A 22,345-nucleotide genomic window follows, 5' to 3' on the forward strand; every position below is an offset into this window, starting at 1 on the left:
ATAATTAAAAATAGGTAAATAAAAAGTTGAAAGGATATGTGGTGCGGGGGTGATTGGTGCAGTTGGTTAAGCATCTGACTGGGTTTTGGCTCAGGCCATGATCTCGGGGTCATGAGATGGAGCCCCAAGTCAGGCTCCACACTCAATGTGAAGTTGGCTTGAGTTTCTCTGTTCCACTGCCACTCATCTAAAATAAATAAGTAAATAAATAAATCTTTTTTAAAAAAATAAGCTGAAAGGACAAAAATCATTGAGCCAAATATCTATCTTAAAAAATAGAATAATTTTTAAATATATAAAAAAGGAGAAAGTAAAATCCAAAATAAGTCCAAAGTAGAAGAAAGGAAATAATGTAGTTAAAAACAGAAATTAATACAACAGAAAACACAACCACAAAAAAATTAAATAAAACATAAAACACACATATAATGGAGAGGATCAACAATAGAGAAAGTTGGGGGAATCCCTGGATGGCGCAGCGGTTTGGCGCCTGCCTTTGGCCCAGGGCGGGATCCTGGAGACCCGGGATCGAATCCCACGTCGGGCTCCCAGTGCATGGAGCCTGCTTCTCCCTCTGCCTGTGTCTCTGCCTCTCTCTCTGTCTCTGTGACTATCATACATAAATTAAAAAAAAAAAAGAAAATCCAAAATAATCTATCATATTTAGAGATTTAAGTAAGTTTACTAGACACAAAATGATATATAAAACTCCACTGCACTTCTGTATCCCAGCAACAAACAAGAAAAAAAATAGAAAAAGGTACAATTTAAATAGCATCAACAATATTAAGGGGCATCTAGGTGGCTCAGTGGTTAAGCATCTGCCTTTGCCTCAGGTTATGATCCCGGGGTCCTGGAATCAAGTCTGGCATCTGGTTCCCTCTGCCTATGTCTCTGCCTCTCTGTGTGTGTCTCTCACAAATAAATAAATAAAATCTTAAAACAATATTAAGAAATTAGTTATAAATCTAATCAAGGATGCCCAAAATCCTATAAAGAAATTAAAATATTTGTGAGAGATGCCATAGTGCATATAAATAGATGGAGAGATATTTGTGATCATGAATTAGAAGATTCAATATGTACAGATGTCAAATCTTCCAACAGGTCTTCAACTGATTTTTAGATTTCATGTAATCTTACCCCAAATTTTAATGTAATGTGTGTGTGTGGTGGGGGCATTGTACAGCTATTTTAATTAAAACCCTGTGCTATTGATAATGGAGTAGCAATAGACAATGACCTCTCTAAATATAAAGAGGTCAGAAAATGACATGTACATATGAAAACTGCATATATGATGATACAAAAAAATCCAGAAAAATTTATATATGTGTATGTATATATAGTTTTACCTATATATGTGTTTGCATATATAAAAACACCAACTGCAAGAAAAAGAAAAGGCAAGTCTTTTTCAAAGAGAACTCTACAGCAGATGAGTACAAGAGGGTATTCAGAAAGTGGAAAGAGATTTAGGGAAAGACATTTGATTTTGAAATGGAGAGGAGACAGAGAATTGTGTTTTCAATTTTTTTCTAGTCAAAATACTTATTTTTTAAATGGGTTAAATGGAAATATAAATATTATGAACCTGCCTTAAGTTTCTAATGTATTTTACTTTAACTGTCCAAAATTTATATAAAATAATTCATGACCCAATTTCTTTTTCAATGTATACTCTAGAATCTCAGATTTATTTGCATATCTGAAATAAATTCTCTCCTTGACTGTGAGTATTACAGATTTGAAAAGAGAGAACTGCAGCGGTCATATCAACCAGGCCCTCAGTTCTAAACACAAATGCATGGGAAGAAAAGAGAGAGGAGACGTTTATTTCATTTAAGTGGGAAATGATGGAATTCTCAATGAATGGTGATGAGAAAATTGTATTTCCTACCTCATACTATATTCTTTTACAATGTTGTACAATCACCACCTTTATTAAATTCTAAAACATTTCACCAGCCCCAAAGAAAACCCCATACTTAATAAGCAGTCATTCTCCATTTGCTCCCCACCTCATCCCCTGGAAACCATCTATCTGCTTGCTACCTCTATGGATTTACTTTTTCTGGTTATTTCATTTTCATGGAATTATGTAGTATGTGACTTTTTGTGCCTGGCTGCTTTGATCTTTTAAGGAACTGCCAAAGTTTTTTTCTGAACTGGCTACACCATTGTACATTTCGAAGAGTATGTGTGAGGGTTCCAACTTTTCCACAAAAGTTATCATTATTGTTTGTTATCATTATTGTTTTAATCATTGTCTTCCTGGTAGATGTGAAGTGATATCTCATTATGGATTTAATTTGTACTTCCCTAAAGACTAATGGTGTTGAACATCTTTTCATGCGCTTGGCCGTTTGTTTATATCTCTGAGGAAATGGTTCTTCAGATTCTTCATCCATTTTTAAATTGGGTTGTCTTTATATATGTTGGGTTCTAGATCCTTATCAGTTATATGATTCACAAGTGTTTTCTCCCAATCTGTAGGTTGTCTTTTCACAAATTTTTAATTCTGATGAAGTTCAGTTTACCTATTTTTTCTTTTGTTGCTTGCATTTTTTGGTGTTATACCCAAGAATCCACTGCCAAAACCAAAGTCATAAAGATTCACCCCTATGTTTTCTCCTTTAATTTTATCATTTTTGGACTTGCATGTAGCTCGCTCTTTAGATACAGATTTATTAAATTTATTCTGTGGATGACTCGATGTGCTTTATCAATCTGATTCTCTTTTAAGTATTATCTTCTGTTTAACTACCATATTTAGTTTTATTTTAAATGTTAATTCCAGTACAGTAAATATACAATGTTATATTAGTTGAGTTCCAGTTTCAGGATTCAACAATTCTATACAATATTCAGTGCTCATCACAATAAGTGTACTCTTTTTCTTTCTTTCTTTCTTTCCTTCTTTCTTTCTTTCGAGAAGGCACACATGCATGCAAGCAGGGAGGAGGACAGAGGGAAAGGGAGAGAGAATCCTATGCAGACTTCAAACCCAGCATGGAGCCCCACACAGGGCTCTAACTCATGATCTTGAGATCATGACCTAAGTTAATGAATGTATTCTTAATCTCCTTCACCTATTTCACATCCCCCCTCCCACTTCCCCTCTGGTAACTATGTGTTCTATATAATTAAGAGTCTGGGTTTTTTGTTTGTTTCTTTTCTTTTCTTTTCTTTTTTTGTTCATTTGTTTTGTTTCTTAAATTCCACATGAGTGAGATCATGTCATATCTGTCTTCCTTTACTATTTCACTTAACATTTTACCCTCTAGATCATCTATGTTGCTGTGAATGGCAAGATTTCATTCCTTTTTATAGCTGAGTAATATTCCATATATATATATTCCCATATATATATATGGGAATATATATATATATATATATATATATATATATATATATATTCTCTCTCTCGATTTCTCATATCCATATATATATATGAGAGATCGAGAGAGAGAATATCTAAATATATTCTATTATACGTATTCTATAATGGAATATATATCATACATATAAAACCTCTTCTTTATCCATTCATCTATCAATGGACACTTGGGCTGCTTCCATAATTTGTTTATTGTAAATAATGCTACTACAAACATAAAGGTGAATATATCCCTTTGACTTAGTTGCATTTTGTATTTGGGGGTAAATACCAAGTAGTGTGATTATTGGATCATAGGGTAGTTTCTATCGTTTAACTTTTTGAGGAACCTCCACACTGATTTCCATAATGACTACACCACGTTGCATTCCCAGCAACAGTACAAGAGGGTTCCCCTTTCTCCACATTCTTGCCAACACCTGTTGTTCCTTGTGTTTTTTATTTTAGCTATTCTGATAGATGTGAGGTGATATCTCATTGTGGTTTTAATTTGCATTCCTCTGATGATGAGTTATTTTGAGCACATTTTCGTTTGTTTGTTGGCCATCTAGATGTCTTCTTGGGAGAAATGTCTGTTCATGTCTTCTGCTCATTTTTTAACTGGATTATTCTTTCTTGGGTCTTGTGGTTTATATAAGTTTTTTTAATATATTTTGGATGCTTATCCTTTATCAGATAAGTCATTTGCAAATACCTTCTCCCATTCAATAGGCTGATTTTTTATTTTGTTGATTATTTCCTTTGCTGGTAGAACCTTTTTAATTTTGATGTAGTCTCAATAGTTTATTTTGGCTTTTGTTTCCTTTCCCCAGGAGACATATCTAGAAAAACGTTGTTATGGCTGGTATCAGAGAAATTCCTGCTTGTGCTCTCTTCTAGAATTTTTATGGTTCCAAGTCTCACATTTAGAGTTTAACCCACTTTGAGTTTATTTTGTATTTGGTGTAAGAAAATGGTCCCCTTTCTTTTTCTTTCTTTCCTTCTTTTTGCATATAGCTGTCCAGTTTTCCCAACACGATTTGCTAAAGGGATTGTCTTTGTCCCATTGTATATTCTTGCCTCCTTTGTTGAAGATTAATTGACCATGTAATCATGAGTTTATTTCTGGACTCTCCATTCTGTTCCATTGATCTATGTCATTTTTGTGGCAGTACTGTACTGTTTTGATTACTACAGCTTTGTAGTATATCTTGATGTCTGGAACTGTGATACCTCCAGTTTTGTTCTTTTTCAAGAATGTCTTGTATTTTCAAATGTTACTCCCCAGTTAATTATGGTCTGTAAAAAGACAAAACTATAAATATTTTAGAAATACGAGTATTTTTATAAACTTATCATTAATTTTATTCAGAAAGCACCAAAACCAAAAGAGAAAAGATGTTTAAGTTCCATTGCATTTAAAGTTTTCATTTGTCAAAAGACATCTCAAAGAGAATTTTTAAAAATATGCTTTTATTTGAAATTGTGAGAAAACATTTGCTGTACATAAAATTGATATGGGCTACTTTTCAGAAAATATAAAGAAGCTCTATGAACCAATAAAGAAAAAAGGATAAATTAATAGAAAAATGGCCAAAAGATCTGAATGAGCACTTCCAAAGAGACAAAATTTCCAAGAGCCAAAAAATGTATGAAAAGATGCTTACCACAAGACAAATAAGCAAACTAAAACCACAATGAGATACCATTAACCTTTCACAAATTTGAGAAATATTAAAAAGTCTACCACTACCTAGTATTGATAAAGAGGTAGAGCAAACGGAGGTCTATCATATACTCTTGGCGGAAGTGTTTTATAATGCCATCACTTTGGAAAACAATTTGTAATTACCAAATAAAATTAGAGTGGTATATATTCTATAGCCCAACAATTTGTCTTCTAGGTATATCCCCCAGAGAATATCTTGTCTGTAATCACAGGGACACATGAGTTTGGATGTTCACAGCCACAATATTTTAATAGCGAAAGTAAGGAAGCAACCTAAAGGTTTATAAACTGGATAAGTATGGTCTATTAATACAGTCGATTACTAAACAAAATTGATGATAAAAGAACCATACCATTAGGTAGGATTGGGTTTGAGTTGAGTGTTAAATGATACAATATCCTAGTGGCTTAAATGCATTACTAATATTTAAATGTAGCAGATATTTTGGTGCCACTGATCAAGGGATGAAAAAACATGAGGGTATGGGTAACAGAAGTATAACAGGCTGAGCCTCAGTTAGCATAATCTCTGACATATTAGCCTCCATTTTTCCCTCAAACCCATGTCTCTCAAATCTAGGTGATTGCCATAGGTTTGTAAACTTTTTTATAACAACCATTAACCCTGTTGCCTGCTGTTCCTTCAGGCATTAGATTTGATGAAACTATGCTCCAAATCTGTAGTTTTCACCTATGCTCCCATTGTAATATCTCAGATTTACTGCTCTTGTGTGGATGATCTCTCACTGTCGGTTTTCCTTGCCCAGGCAGGAAAAGAAAGCAATTATTCTTCCTACGCTCTCCTTCCATAGTTCACAGTTTGGGGGCTGAGGAGGAAACTGCAGGAAGCTAGTTCTGCCTCCCTGTGTACATGACCAGGTAGGTTTCTCTTTATTTCCCACATTTCTGAGGACAAACTTTTCTACCACTACCTCTTTTTGCTGACTTATTGTGAAGCTAATGAGCCCTTAAGCATTAATATCCCCTTATTTGCGCAGGTTTTTTTCAAAAGATCTGGAAAAAGCCCCAGCAATGTGTTCACATTGTAGAACTGGTGTATTTAAACAGGAATGAGTTAAGACCACTATCTATTTCCACTCTAACACACCCTTCAGAAAACTTCAACTCATGTTGAGTGACACTACAACAGCTCAGAGCATTTTTGATCCTTGGTTAAGGGGAAGTTGAACTGGGAATACATTAATAATATTTGAGTTGGATATAAACCAGTATCAATTTATATCTCTTTATCTATCCATCCACCTAACCATATAGATATAATTACATAATAGATGTAAATAATTATATAATAGGTACAGCTATACAAAGATAAAGGTAGAGATGGGAGAGAGAGAAGCAGATATTCTTAGTAGTCATTTCTGGGCATGATGAAGTTATTGCTAAGCACTTATCTGTAGTAATGGCTTGCAGGAATATTTGCATTGGCCACTGTGCTGGCTCATCTGGTAAGAACAAAAGTGAAGGGTTAGAATTTATATTATGATTTGAACATATATTATTGTGTTAACCACCCAAATTATATAAATACAGGGAGAGAATTTAGGCTGAAATGCATGGAACCAGAAGCTAGTCTGTAGAAATCTTTCCAATAGCTCATGTATGAAGAAATTTGATAGAAATGTTCCTAAATTTGTCAACAATCCTGAAAGTTTGTATGATATTACTGATAATATAAAGCTAAACTTTTTCTAAGTGTATCAATGTATTTTAAAAATTTTGGGTCAAACTTGTAGGGAGGAAAAAAGTTTCCCTCCAACCTCTTGAGATCCCTGGTAGGGTCTGAAATTTAAATCAACAAAGACAGATTAACAGGAGGAAAGTACAAAAATGTATTTAATGTGTTACCTGACACAGGGGCCTTCATTAGGAAATAAAAACTTCAAGAGATAGTTAGATTGGAATATTTTTATGCTAGGCTTGATGAAGTGTGGGTAGCTGTGTAGAAATATGGTAGGTTAAGGAGTATGGGTTAAGTGCAGTATACTGGTGAAACTTAGCAAGGTGGTTTGTGAGATTCTTCTTGGCATCATCCCTTTGTCTTCAGACATAAGGAGGCTTCTTTCCTCCAGGTGTAGGGAGGGCATCTGAGGGTTTTATGACTTGTTTCAGGTGAGAAGGGCTGGGACGGTCAGAGTGACATTCCTGTGTATTCAAATTCCTTCACCTTAAATACCCCATATCAAGGTGCCATATTTTGAGGAGAGCTCATCCTAAACTCCATCTCATGCTAGAAGTTATAGGAAAGAATTATCCTTCTATTATGGCTATAGAAAATCATATTATACAATCATTGTCATTTGGAGAAGTACTCAAAGAAGACACCATAAAAATGCATAGAGGGAACCTGGGTGGCTCAGTCAGTTAAGTGTCTGCCTTTGGCTCAGTTCATGATCTCAGGTTCCTGGGATGGAGTCCCATGGTGCGCTCCTTGCTCAGCAGGGAGCCTGCTTCTTTCTCCCTCTCCCTCTGCCTGTTACTCCTTCTGCATGTGCTCCCTCTCTCTCTGTCAAATTAATAAATAAAATCTTTAAAAAAGAAAATATGTAGAAAAAAATTGTATAGATATGTCTCACAATTAAAAATACTGTTACTTTTCTGTATTTTGAGGTACTTAGTAGCTCTTTAAAATGAATATTTTGTTCTGTTTTTATTGTCTCACCTCAATAAGTATTTATTTTTATACTTCATTTTATATTTTTAAATTTGCTTTTCTTCTGAGGTACCCACAAACTGCATAAGGTTCAGGATCCCTAAAACCTAGATGTGCCCCTGCCTGTGTTACATCTTCTGAGGGAGATGCTGTAGAAGTCGGCCCTCAGTAGAGTCATCATCCTGGAGGCCGCTCCTTTGGAGCCCTTGCCATATAAAAGTGAACATATAAAAAGGATGTAGAATTTTGATCTCTGATTGATAGAGCTGTGTATATTGTCCTTCAACTTCTTTTCTCACATGAGCATTTTTGCCTCTTCCTTTTCTACTTGTGCAGCTTCCTCCCACTCTTGGTAAGCACCTACCCCTGGTAGCACCTGACCCTTCTTGGCACTCATGACCCTACTACCACTCTGAGACATCCAATGCCTAACTTCCAGCCACTGCTAGAAGATTTTACCACAAAAACTCCAGCACTCTCATGGAACATGGTTTTATACTTCAAATGTCAAAGAAACAGCTAATGAATCCCTTCTTCCAAGTTTCCCTTTGTCTGGAATCCTGCCTCCCTGCTGGCCACTGCCATCAGGAACTCATGTCCTATTGCTGTCCTGACCAAAGCAAGAAAGTTCAGAGAAACCTCATTCCTCCAGTGGCTCTTCTGAGAAAGAGAGGGGAAAGCTTCTATCAAAATTTGGAGATGGGATTTCCAAGAATTTGTAACAGAGAAATCAATGTTCTTTGTAGCTGGACTTGACCTAACCTATGAAATCATAAAGAAGAAAAAAACCCATTGCTTTATTATTTTAATTCAATTACTGCTGGCTTAAATGATTTTCCGTGAACCCACAGGAAACTTAATCACCATCCTCAACCTTTTTTTAAGGCAAATTGTGCTTTTGCATTACAAATAACCGGCTTAATAAATGATTGTTAGGACACAAACTGTTGGTGCATTGAGTAAACAAACTATTTCTTTCCAGTTTGTAAAGCTAGAACTCTCTTCTGCTATTTTCGTAATTGGAGCCGGTTGCTGGGTAAGCCACCACACTATCTATCACCTAGGTGTCACTGTGGCTAATTATTAAAATGAATCCAAGTACACGGTATTTATCCCTATGCCACCTTTATTTCTTTTCTGAAGTGCAGAGTGAACCTTTATGAGATGCACTTAATTTCTGCAAGAAGGTGCAGAAGCTGTAAGAACTCTCATTCCCTCTCCATTGCTATGCTTCCAGGGATCACTCATTGTGTCTGTTTAAAGTAGCGATAATTTGAGATTCAGTGCAGGAGATCAGTGGATAGTCCAACCTGACATAGAGCAAAAGCCCCGAAAGGATAGAGACCATAACCTTCTGCACATTGCACGAGTCTCCATTCAAGTTTTCCAAAGCTGCCTTGGGCACCCCCACTTCTTCCTGGCCCATTGGTTTTCATTCAAGGATGTAGAACTAAGCCTGATGGTAATACCTAGGACAGTGCCACTCAAACTGTGGTCCTCAGATCATGGCTGGTCTACAAACTGTTGCCAATCAATCCCAACAGAAATACAGAAACACAGAATTGGGAGTTTGCATTAGAAACTTTTATAATCGGTTGACACTGCTGCACCAAGCACATCCCACTGCCCAACCAAGCACATCATCGGTGAACTTGTTTTTTGAAACAGGGAACACCCAGTTTGGATGTTATCAAACTCACCTGGTAGTTGCATATAATGAGAGCTGCAAGCTGGTCAGGCACTGCGAGACCATGTATTGGTCTACAAGAGATGGGAAGTACAAAAACATATTTTAAAGAGCTAGTTCTTCACGATAGTTTCAAAAGTTTGGGTTTGGGGTATTGAGAGTGAGCCGAGAGGCAGAGGAAGTTAAATGTAAGTTGGCACGACTCCAGGGACTTCTATAGAGAGTCCTGATTTCTACACAAGCTCAGAGTACTTTTCTCCTTGTACTTGAAATCAGTGTCCTAGGGTAAGGTGTGTTGGAGGCCAGCGTGGATAATATTCCACTGTGAACTGCCTCTTCAGAGACAACAGAGCACTCTCCTTCCATGCAGCAGAACAGAAATAACTTGCATGCTTACTGCACTGATGTCCAAAAGAAAAGCCACACAGGGACATCTAGTGGCAATGGGAAATCACCAAAATGCTCTAGAGGAGTCCAAGAATTTCCAAACCACGAGCTGTTTGGGCACATTAGGTTCATTTATTGAACTTTACCTCCTACCCTAGCAGATGAACAACTGCATTTGAAGGCAAACAGAGGTCAGAAGGATTTGCAGCCCCCCGAAATGGAACCCCTGAATCTTTTACCACTTGCTAGACCACACCTTAATGAGTCACTGTGTAGCCAAATGAAGCAGAGTGAGGACAACAGATATATTCTTCAGGCCAGTGCACTGAGGAGGGTATATGGATGGGAGACCCTCATTTTGTGGGCAATTACTTCCATACTCTCTTTCTAGTTGTCTGTAAAACAGACATGACCCTTGAGAGGTAGAAAAGACGCAAAGCTTCAAAATAAAGTGAATACATTAAAAACAGTCCTCTAAACTTGCTGATCTATAAATTAGCATCAGCAGAACTCTTAATGAGGGTTACTCGTGCTTCACAGCAAGATGACAAAGCCAAATCAAAGCCAGCCACCCAGATTGATAAAACAAAGCCCTCAGAAGAGTCAGCCTGCTCCTGGCCTTTGATGGTAGGACTGAAGCAGAAATGAGTATGGTTGCATCAGAAATTCATTGTCAAAAGCTGACTCTTTCACAGGCAGACAGATGTGCAAATAAATTAGATTAGGTCTAAATTAGCTGATAAAAATCAGAGTGGATTTTATTATGAGAAAAATATTGAAAGTCTGTAACCACTGATTTTTGCCTCCTCTGCGTGTAGCAAGGTCAAATTTTCTGTACTACAACTCACGCACCCTGGTACAGCTTTTATAATAGTATCTAATTGATATAAACTCAAAGTCCTCCCTTCGACCCACCTATCCCCAACCTCTAATGACAAGAAGACTCTTAAATTTGCCCATTCATGCTCACCAACCCTCCTCTTGAGTACAATCGTCCATTGTAGGCAAACTCTTACTGCAGTTCAAACTAGTTATTTGAGCAATTTCTCTTTTCAAGGTTCTCCTCTTTCCCCAATGAAATTTGGGCACACGAAGAAGTTCATACTGGGGAGGTGGTCTCCAGTGTCTGTGTTGTATTTTTCTCCTGGCTTCTGCTTTTCTGAGCAGTAGTGTTTTCTTCTGCTCTCCTACCTCTGACTGGCCTGTCTAAATCCACTCTGACTGGTCCACACTGGTGGAATTCCTGGTCTGTGCTCTCAGCACATTTAGTGGCTGGTAATATCCCCAATTCCCACCCAACTTCTGTCCCTTCCCAGTCTCCACCTCTACTATCCATCTGCTCCTGCAGCCTCTGTTATGGCCCTCACTAGAATCCACCCTCACTGCAGGACCTCTGTGATAGGACCACCTGTTCTCAGCTATCCCACCCAGAACACATCAGAACCTCAGGAAACAGTCTATGAAGATGAACCAGGTGAGACTCCAGGGTCTTATTTCTGGACCTCTCCCTTACAAATCACATGACACTGATATTACTACCCTCATATTGCCACAGAACCCCTGTGAGATGCACTCCTCCCAGAGTTCATGATGAGAAGCAGGGCCTGGGGGTCTGGGGGGGGGTGTCAGTTAGTTGAGCACTGGACTCTTGATTTCAGCTCAGGTTACGATCTTAGGGTTATGAGATTGAGCCCAATCTCTGGCTTTGATCTCAGTGGGGAGTCTGCTTGGGATTCTCTCTCTCTCCCTCTGCCCTTCCTCTTATTCATGCTCTCTCTCTCTCTCTCTCAAATAAATAAATAAATAAAATTTTTTAGAGAGAGAGAGAGAGAGAAGCAGGGCATATTAGTTTCTTAGGACTCCTGTGATACACAATTAGTGTTTCACAAGTTGAAACAACAGAAGTTTATTCTCTCCCAGTTCTTGAGACCAGAAGTCTGAAATCAAGTTGTCAGCAGGGTTGGTTCTCTCTGAGGACTCTGAGGGAGAATCTGTTCTATGACTCTATTCACTTCCAATCGCTGCCAACAAACAACCCTTGACATTCCTTGGCATGAAGTTGTTTAATTCCAGTCTGCCTCCCTCTTTCCATTATCTTCTTCTCATTGTGTAGACTCTGCCTCTGTTCCTTCTTCCTTTCTCTTACAAGGATTTGGTATTGGATTTAGGACCCATCTTGATTCAGAATAATCTCAAGTCAAGATCTTTAATTTAATTACATCTACAAAGATCCTTGGTTCACATAAGACCACATTTTAAGGTTCTAAGGGTTAGGACTTGTACACATCTTGTTGGAGGGGGACACTATTAAACCAATTACATGCCACATAGTTCTCACTGGAGCCATATCTTCTCACAAAAGCCAAGGGTGTGTAGGTCCCCACAGGGTATCCCAGTAGCATATCATTCGTAGATGCAGTCTCTCTGAACCACATTCTTTTTGTATCAAAAGCATTTTTGCTCCCTGTTCCTCTTCAAAGAAGAATTCTCTGATGTCATATTTTCTTTTTTTTTTCCTACTTCTGGGCCCCTTAGTTCTAGAAAGTACTTACTTTCCCCTTTCCTGGGTTGGTAAAGTCTTAGGGGTAATAAAGTCTCAGGGCATGCACTAATGGCAAAAACTGTGTGGTTAAAGAGAGATTAAAGTGTTTTTGTTAACATATTTTAAAAATATTGTCTCTATTATATATGCAAAGATGCACAGAATCTGTTATACTAAGATACTGTCCCCACATGGCAACATCTCAACAAAAACTTTAAGGGAGAAATCCAGTCATGGAAAATAATATAAAATTTCACTATGGATAAAAATGCTAATCATGAGCACCCACTAATCCTAAGTTTGTGTATAATCTTCTCTAAAGTACAAAATATTTTTCGTTCAGTTGCTCACTTATTTTTTTCAATTTTAATTCCAATATAGTTAACATGCAGTGTTATATTAGTTTCAGGTATACAATATAGTGATTCAACAATTCTGTATATTAGTGCCCATAAGAGCACAAAATATTTTTAAAGTATTGTTCAATAGATAGCATATAATTTATTTAGACTTTGACAAAGCTATAATTCTAGGTCTTGGAAGAATTTCTTTACCTCTACCCTCTATGTTTTAATGTTTTATTCTAAAACATTTCAAAATGTAAATAAAAGTAGAGAAACAGTAATTCTCCATGAACATATCAGTCAGCTTCAACAGTTCAAAACTCAAGACCAATGTCACTTTCTTTACACTGACCCCTTCTCCTTCTCTATTCCATCCTTGAAGATGAAATTGTCTTGGACATCACATCATCTGTAAAATACTTCAGAGAGATTTCTAAAAGATGGAGACTTTTTTTTTTGCATATTCGATATCATTACCACACCTGAAAATATTAAAGGAATTACTTTTTTAAAAATATTATTTGATAGCAAATATACAATTGTGTTCACGTGTTCCCAATTACTTACTGATTTTCACTTTGTTTTTGAATTAGAATCTAAATGACATCCATACATGGGGAGATGATAAATCTCTCAGATTTCTTTTATCTATAGGTTCTCTCTCTGTGTCTTTGTTTTTTTTATTTCTTATACTGTCTTTCTTCAAGTTTTTGTTGAAAAAAATGAGTTGTTGTATCTCTAAAGTTTTCCTTAGTCTGAATTTTTAATTGCATACTCATGGTGACTTGTGTCCTTTGTATTTCCTATAAATCTGTATTCAAAATTAGAGACTGTAGAGACTCATGCTGGCTTTTTTGGGGGTTCTGTTTCATATGTGGTATTATACACTGCCCTCAGGGATAAATTATCCCTGGTTGTCTTCTTTTTGTGATGTTAGTGGCCATTAATACTTGTTTAGATCCATTAATTCATAAGGTATTGAAAAGATAGATTATTTCTTTAATTATTAACTAGTTTGTTTCTATAAATACATATTTCCTTCTCAACAGCAACTGATTATGCTGAAGTACAGTTTGTAAACTCTTGGTTCTTTATTTTTAAGTTTTCAAAAATAATAAGGCCCCTAATAGCCTTCAAAGAAGATAATACATATGGTCTGCTTAGTATATCATATATACAATAGGTATATATGTACACATACGTATGTGTATATATTTGTAAGTATTTCATCAACTCATGGATTTAAATACCTTTGATGTCTTACAATTGATTGCAATTATTGTTCTTACTGGTACTCAAATCACCCTGGCTTTGACATGGGAGTCTATTCATTTAGCCCCTTAGGAGGCCTTTTGAGATGACACCAGTAGTCTTGAATAGCATCCTTATTTTCTAATGTGAAACCCAGTTCATCTTACATTTCCGGCAGGGGTCTGTTAGTTCTTTTCAGTTAACATAGATAGAAAAGGGGATCCCTGGGTGGCTCAGCAGTTTAGCGCCTGCCTTTGGCCGAGGGCGCAATCCTGGAGTCCCAGGATCGAGTCCCACGTCGGGTTCCTGGCATGGAGCCTGCTTTTCCCTCTGCCTGTGTCTCTGCCTCTCTCTCTCTCTCTCTCTCTCTCTCTCTCTATGTCTATCATAAATAAATAAAACATAGATAGAAAAAAGGTTATATCTGTTTTGTTTTGGATGAAACACATCATAAATTCATACTAATACCTCCAACTCAAAATCTAGAGTACTGGCTTTTTCACAACTGAATTCATAGCTATATCTCCTTTCTGCCATGCCCCCAAATCTTGATTTTCAAAGACACCAATTACTCATTGGCTTTATTTCACATGGGGTCTCATACAAAAAAAGTCTCAGAATATTAACACTACCACCAATTATACCATTATGGAAACAAGATTTTTTATGTGTTTTTTATGTTCTTTGGTCCCACTAAGGATGTATGGTCAATCTGCTATGCTATAAAGTCATTTGGGATAGTTCCTCTGTGCCTCAACAGGATATGCTTTGAGGTTTCTTTCTTTCTTTCTTTCTTTCTTTCTTTCTTTCTTTCTTTCTTTCTTTTTTTTTTTTTTTTTTTTTTAGGAGGGAGAGAGAAAGAGAGTGAGCACAAGCAGGGGCAGAGCCAAGCAGGAAATCTGATGCAGGGCTCAATTCCAGGACCCTGGGATCATGACCTGAGCCGAAGACTGATGCTTAACCGACTGAGCCATGCAGGAGACCCTAGGTTTCTTTTTCCTTTGACCTTCTATGTTTAGGAAATGCTCTTTATGATTAATTTTATTATTGTGGAAAATATTTATATTTCCAAAGTCATATCTTCAAAACAAACTTTTTAAAGAAAAAAAAGAATAGTTTCTATTCTTCTCCTTTCTACTCTGCCCTCTTCTTCTCCTACTGTCAACTATTTTTTTCTGAACCTTATGGTTTGTCTATTAATTCTTAAAATAAAAGCACACGTGCATGCATGTGCACCTGAGTGTGTGCCCCCCACACACACACACATTTTTTTGTGCATCCTGGAGATTATTCCATAGTTAACACAGAAATTTTCCCATTCTTTTTCATAGCTGCATAATAATCCATGTGTATCATAGATTATTCAGCTATTCCCTATTGGCTAATATTTGGATTAATTGCAGTATTTTGCCATTACAAATGGTACTTCAGTGAATACAGCCTTGTTCACAAGTACTTTCATATTTTTGGCCGCATATATTTGGGATGGATTCCTAAAAATGGGTATCTATGTAATTTTCCCAGTTCACATTTTGAAATGTATTTTAAAACTCTAACTTAGAATTCTAAATATAACAGTTACTGTTTTAATTTTTTGGTAAAAGGTTTGGGGTGATTTTTGAATTTGTGGATTTAAAATTCATTTGTGTGACAGAACAATGAGAAGTTGTGATTTTTCTAGTGGAACAATATACTATTTCTCCATAAAATAGTAATAAATTTAAAGTAATCAAAGAAACTAGGTGCCATTTTAAAAGCAATAACCGTGACTATATTACATGTATGCAATATAAAATCACCACCATGAGCATAAATGTCCCAGGAAAAAACAAAAATGCTAAATTAGATCTCATCAGCTGTTTCTGAGTCTTCCATTTACTTTCATTTGGCCACAGTTTATTCTGCTCTATGTTAATGTAAACTACTAGAAGTGATCAAACATTAATGGTTTTAACTACTGTTTCTGACAAGTGAGTGATTTAATAGTGTTACACTGGAAGTGCCATGATTTCTGTATATATAATCCAAGGAAAAGGAAACTTTTCTAGCCAAAAAAGCCTTTAAAACTTCATCGTCCCTTATGGTAACATCAAGAGTACAATCTCAGGGAGGAAAATTCAGCTACCAGGGAGTACATATCTAAGTTCAGAACATGCCGGTAAGAAGGTATGTTTTCACAGAGGTCAATTAACAGTACCTTGATCCTTTAACAATTCAGCAAATGCTTAAAAGATGACCAAATATTCCAGCACACTCTCCATACCATGTAGGACATAATAATTTGGAACAAAAATAGATAATTTGGATCAAATATAAGAGGATCAGGGATCCCTGGGTGGCTCAGCAGTTTAGCGCCAGCCTTTGGCCCAGGGTGTGATCCTGGAGTCCTGGGATCGAGTCCCACATCGGGCTCCCTGCATGGAACCTGCTTCTCCCTCTGCCTATGTCTCTGCCTCTCTCTCTCTCTCTCTCTCTCTCTCTCCCGCTGTGTGTGTGTGTGTGTGTGTCTCATAAGTAAATAAATTTAAAGAAAGAAATATATATATATAGACCAATGTTGAAATAAAGTTTCCTTAGTCATTTTGACTAAATTCTGGCACCAATTTGACAAAAAGTCAAAAAGAACTAGAGAAATTTCTGTATCCATTTATATCTTTTTGGTTCAGTTGTATAGATCAGAGGCTAACAAACTTTTTCTATAAAAACATTTAGACTTCATGAACTAAAAGGCAAATTCAACTGTTAACATAAGTACTTTCATAACAAGAGAGAAAACAAATTTCCACAGTCTTTGTAGGAAATTTGAAAGATTACAATAATAATGGAGCACAATTTTGTTTCTGTAATTCTTCTACTAGTGAGAAGAATGGAATTTTATTCAAAGGTACCATTTTGCTTAATTGGGATTCAAGGTTTGTATGCCCAATCATCAAATTTAGTGCAAATGTTCATTAGAAAACAACAACAACAGCAAAAAATTAGCTTATAGGCCCAATAATAACAAGTAACAGGTCAGATGTGGCCCATAGGCCATAGCAGACTAGACTCTGGCATAGATAATTCCCATTTTAGCACAGGTTCAGTAAGTTCAACAAATCCTTTTGCTTTCCTTTTGCCTTTTTTACAAGCCCTAAATTAAAGGATCCCTATTGGAACACAAACTCTGCAGGGCAAATATCTTCATTTGTCTACCATTGATGTATACCAGGTACCTAGAACAGTGCCTGGCACATAGGAGGCCCTCAGTGAATATTTCTTTCATGAAGCAATGAATAAAACATTCTCTGCTTTTTTACATATAGATATTTGGACTAGAGGAACCTCACTAAGTCTTAGAATCAACATGCTGGGAGCCAAGAATTAAAAAGACCAAGGAATCCTATTTCACTTACTTCTGGGCATTCTATTTGTTCGCCCCACAAATACTCACTGCTACCAGTAACTGGTCTAGTGAAATGATAGCATGGTTCATGTCTGAAGAAATTTCATAGAAGGAAACCTTAAAAGGGGAGTAATGATGCATTTTTTTCTTGAAAATTAAAAAAATGATCATTTGATTTGGGTGGCATCACACTGGCTATTCAGAAAAAATTAAATTTTACTTAATTAAAATTAAAGATTAATCTTCTAAGACATTAAGCCACAAAATGCTATTTAACTCACAAACTTATCTTTGACCTCATTAATAGAGGCTATACGCTTTCTACTCTAATTATTCCCACATCCTGCTCTTCATATTTTATCCACTGGAAAAAAAAGGAATCCAAAACCTGACTCTGGAACAAACAGAACTTCTAGAGTCAGAGAATATCTCAAATATTTTTTTTCTAATTCAATCTCTTTCTTTTAAATGTGAAATACTGGAGAGAGCAAGAGTAGGTGATATGCAAGTGTGTCTTATGCAAGCTGGTGGCAAAACTATTGTTGGAACCAATACTTGGTTCTCAAGTCTAAATATATTGTTACGAAATATGAGTTATAAAGAAAAAGTAAATTACATCCTAGGAGTTATCAAGTTTATAGATTTAGCAGCTCAGACAAGAATTTAGCACAGCTCTTATTTTCATGATGAATACAATGCTTTGAAAGATAATATTCAACCATTCCGGCAAATACTAAAACAAAAATTTTCCATTTGGGCCAGTAATATTGTCTGTTCTATATTCAATACACCAATAGTCGGAAATTGATTAATTTTGATGAAACACTTGGTTGGGAGCAGGGTGCAGATGATAATTCAAGGGAACAGACTGGGCACAGTTTGGGAACCAACTTGATTATGGAGGCAATAAGGCTATCCAAATATTTGTTCCTTGTCCCATCTGTCTCCCTATGCAGCACATTGCAAATGAGAGGGAGAAGGCCAAGTTCACATACCCAGTATCGCATATTTTATTTAGTTATAACCATTGCTATCATACTGAGTATATAACAGATTACCACTAATCTGATAAAATTGTGACACATTAGGATGAATGCTGTTTTAGTGTTGTAGAGTTTATAAGATGCTCTACATGTGTTCCAATTGAACCTCATCAAACGTCATAACGTGAGCAGATGTGGTAGATTGATCGCATAAATAGCCTAAATTCTTTATCTCTCCATGCATCCATGCCCCTTCACCATGTGACTTTGCAATTCTCACTAATGAGGTTGAGTCTGTTTCCTAGCACTTGAATTCTGCAATTCTCACTGTAATTCACATAGTGTGTTTTTTGGCCAATAACATGTTAACTGATGTGATGCATACAGAATCTTGCATGCATCTTCCATTGCTCTTTGCCGTGGCCACAGTTAATACACCAGGCTAGCCTACTGGAGCGAGAGTCAGCAAACTTTTTCTGTAAAAGACCAGATCGTAATTTTTTTTGGTTTTGTGGGCCAGGTGATCTCTATTGCCAATTCTTCAACTACTCAACTCTGCCACTGTGACACAAAAGTAGCCACAGAAAATATGAAAATCAATGAGCACAACTGTATTCCGATAAAATGTTATAAAACCAGCCCATGGGCTGGATTTGGCTGAAGAGCCATGGTTTGCTGACCCCTGTATTAGAGGATGAGCCACATGGAATAGAGATGAGTTGCCCCAGTAATCCTAGTGGAGATCATTTGGAATTAGCCAAGCTGCAGCCGATTCCCAGATACATAAGACAACCAGACACTCGTCCAGCAGCACTGCCTGGCCAATGTGTAGCTTACGGCAGACACATGAGCAAACCCAGCCAACATGAGCTCAACCCTGCGGAATCATTCGCAAAGCCACTGAGTCATGGGTGATTTGTTACACAGAATTATTGTGGCAGAGGATTATTCATACAGTAGGTGAAGTATTAATTTGGCCATTTTAGAATTAAAGATGGGGCTTAAGGAGGTTAAATACCGTGGTCATTATCTCAGGCAGCCAGAAAGTGTCAGAGCCAAGACTCAGATATAGGTGTTTTCAAATCCAGTGTTCTATTCACTACACAATCCTTTACTTTTCTTTCTCTGTTTGTTTACATGGAGATAAAGATATTGATATGTACAATTTAAGCTAAAAAATAAGAACTTCAGGCAGCTTCTAACTCTTTACTGTTTCCCCTTTTAGCTTTGAGTTATTAAAAATCATGTCACTCTGGCTTAAAGTTTGGATTATATTCCTTAGACTGCTAATGTGCATCTCTTCGTGGTGTATCATAGTCTATATTGTCCTGGTTCATATTTTCCAAAACTCCAGTAAAAGGAAATAACTTAAATGGCCTACTCTTGCACATAGCTCCTATTTCTCCATTTTACTGCTCCCATTTTATGCAGGGCTGTCAGGCCTTTCTGAATTAAATGTGACTTAGGGCCTGCGCGTGCTGACTGAGGGGGCTCATAGGTTCTATTGCTCATCCGCGATCTTGTACTTGAGCTGTCAAGTGTGAGAGATTGGTGCCAAATTCAACCCAACACAGCCCCTTCCCAGAAGTCTGCCTTTGACAACTCCTCCTTGTCAAATCCAACAGTTTACATAGGATATATAGTGAATAAAGTACTCTGGAAGATACGAATGTAGAGGTGCTGCTTCTGCTGATAGCAGGAACACCTATCAGCTTCCCACAGGGCTGACATTTCAGGCTGGCAGGGGGGAGATGATCATGGGATTTTTGTGCCGCTGTTTCTAAATGGATTGTAGAGACACCCAAGGCAAACTCCCTCACGTCTCACCATCTGCCTCCAAGAAGAGTCAGTGTGATGCAACTATGCAACTCAAAAAAAAAAAAAAAACTTTTTTTTTTTTTTTGGTATTTATAAAGTAGACTCTTCAGGTGAATGGCTTATACAACACATGCAAGAATCCCAAGGCTTGAATCTCTCTGCCTTAAAGTTTCATGCTTTAGGCACCAGAAACTCCATGCCCTTCTCCACACTGCCCAGGGAAATATCTGACCACAGAATCATTGAATGTGAGAGCAGGAGGGTAGCTGTTAGCAGTGTGTCGGTGCTTCTGGAGGTTCCCCTAATTACTAGGAACCAAAAGTTGTACAATTCCTTTTTGATGGTTAATCTCCCAGGACCATAGCACAGCTATAACTCATTAGCTTCCAGGTCATTAAGACACAAGAAGTAGGGGATCCCTGGGTGGCTCAGCAGTTTAGCGCCTGCCTTTGGCCCAGGGAGTGATCCTGGAGTAGTCCCAGGATCGAGTCTCACGTCAGGTTCCCTACATGAGGCCTCCCTCTGTATGTGTCTCTGCCTCTCTCTCTCTCTGTGTGTGTGTCTCTCATAAATAAATAAATAAAATCTTAAAAAAAAAAAAAGACACAAGAAGTAGACTCTCAGTCAGAAGAGAGATCAGATAGCTAAGAAAATGGGGAAAAAATAATATACAAAGATACATGTTGAGTGTGTCTGCCTAAGCATCCACATTGGTTAGAGGTTTGCATCATCAGATGTGGTCTTGCTAGTGCCACCTCCAAGGCTGTTCCAAGTGTGGAAATGAGTGTGGCATGCTGTAGCCAATGGACTACAAGTATTTTTAATCCCATTTATGAGATCATCTCTATTTTGAAGTGGAGGTATCAGATTATTTCAGTCTTATGCCATCAAACATCTGATTCACTGAACTGTCTTTGGTCTAACCCATGCCCACCAAGTACACATTTTTGCCACACAAGCCCAACCTGCAGCGTGGAGAGCCCTGGGTCCTAGAGTAACTTTAGTACCTTTGGCAGGGCTCTCTCAGAGAACATCAACAGAAGCTTTGTGATCATGATTTCAGCTTCCAGTCACCTTGACCATGGAGGCAGAATGGATTAACCCCTGGGATTCAGACCACCAGACTATGGGACAGTTACAAGACCAAGTTTTGATGAATTCCCTACCATTCCAATTCAGCTTTATTTATATTTTGGATCTTATAACTCTATCCCTCAGGACCTTATGGCACTTATGCCCTGAAAGAGTACATCTGTATGCCTTCAAAACAGAGGGACTTACTCATTTGGCATTGATTAAAGTTTTCTTAATCTTTTTTAAAGTACTAAGGCCTTTGATACACATGGACCTCTCATATCCCACCACCACGTTTCAACATGCACAAGCCAAATAAGTACTTCTTGTAAAAAGATGTCCCCACCTGTTCAGAAGACTCTATGGAATATCATATGATAAAGCAATAGGGCTTGTGTCCTAAATAATATAGACTCCACATATATACACATCTGTGTGTATAAACGCTAGCTGTAGAGATTTCAACAAAACTTGGCCCATCATCCAGCCTCATCTGAGAGTCACTGCACCTCCCAACAAAATTCCCTGCACTGCCCTAGATACTGTACCTATTAGAATTACAGGTAAGTGTCTTCTGATTTCTACAGAAGGATCTCAACTTACTTATGATAGAGTTGGTTTAGGGTAAGTGAGGAGAGAGCAAGGCACGTGTGAAGGCAGATGGCACAGTATGAAGAAGTACCATGAAGGGAGATGGCACAGTATGAAGAAGTACCATGCTACCTCATCATTAAGTATCCATAATGGTTAGTACTGGTGATGGTGTTGGTACTTATCATGGGTGTGTGTAGGTGAGGTGTTTATGAATTCGGTGTGTGTGGGTGTGAATGTTTTCCTGCTTGTCTGTGTGCGTGAATGAGAACCCACATGCAAGAATAAATAAACCATAATCTTCGCTTTCAGAGTTCTAAGTAAGTATCCGGAAGATGAAAATATCCATCATTAATTAATGTAATAATTGATGTAATGTGACATTAAATAATGTTAATGTAAACTATGCACTCTTCTCTGTGCTGTCCGATCACAGGTTAAAGTTGCTCACTGAACAGACTTTGCTTCCGAAAATACAAGTTGGGAAAAAATTAAACCAAATAACAC

The 22,345-nt window shown here is 37.3% G+C and overlaps 1 long non-coding RNA gene across 1 annotated transcript in view; it reads left to right on the forward strand.

Annotated features, from left to right (window-relative positions):
* LOC140599905 (uncharacterized) overlaps window positions 1–8,245 on the forward strand; it is a 72,690-nt gene extending 64,445 nt beyond the window's left edge. The window contains exons 2-3 of the long non-coding RNA XR_012002948.1: window positions 5,880–5,987; window positions 8,116–8,245. This is a non-coding gene — a long non-coding RNA (uncharacterized lncRNA). The remainder of the gene's footprint in view (window positions 1–5,879; window positions 5,988–8,115) is intronic.
* The last annotated feature ends 14,100 nt before the right edge of the window (window positions 8,246–22,345 follow it).

This window comes from Vulpes vulpes, chromosome 8, assembly GCF_048418805.1.
Source record: "Vulpes vulpes isolate BD-2025 chromosome 8, VulVul3, whole genome shotgun sequence".
Lineage (NCBI taxonomy): Eukaryota > Metazoa > Chordata > Mammalia > Carnivora > Canidae > Vulpes > Vulpes vulpes.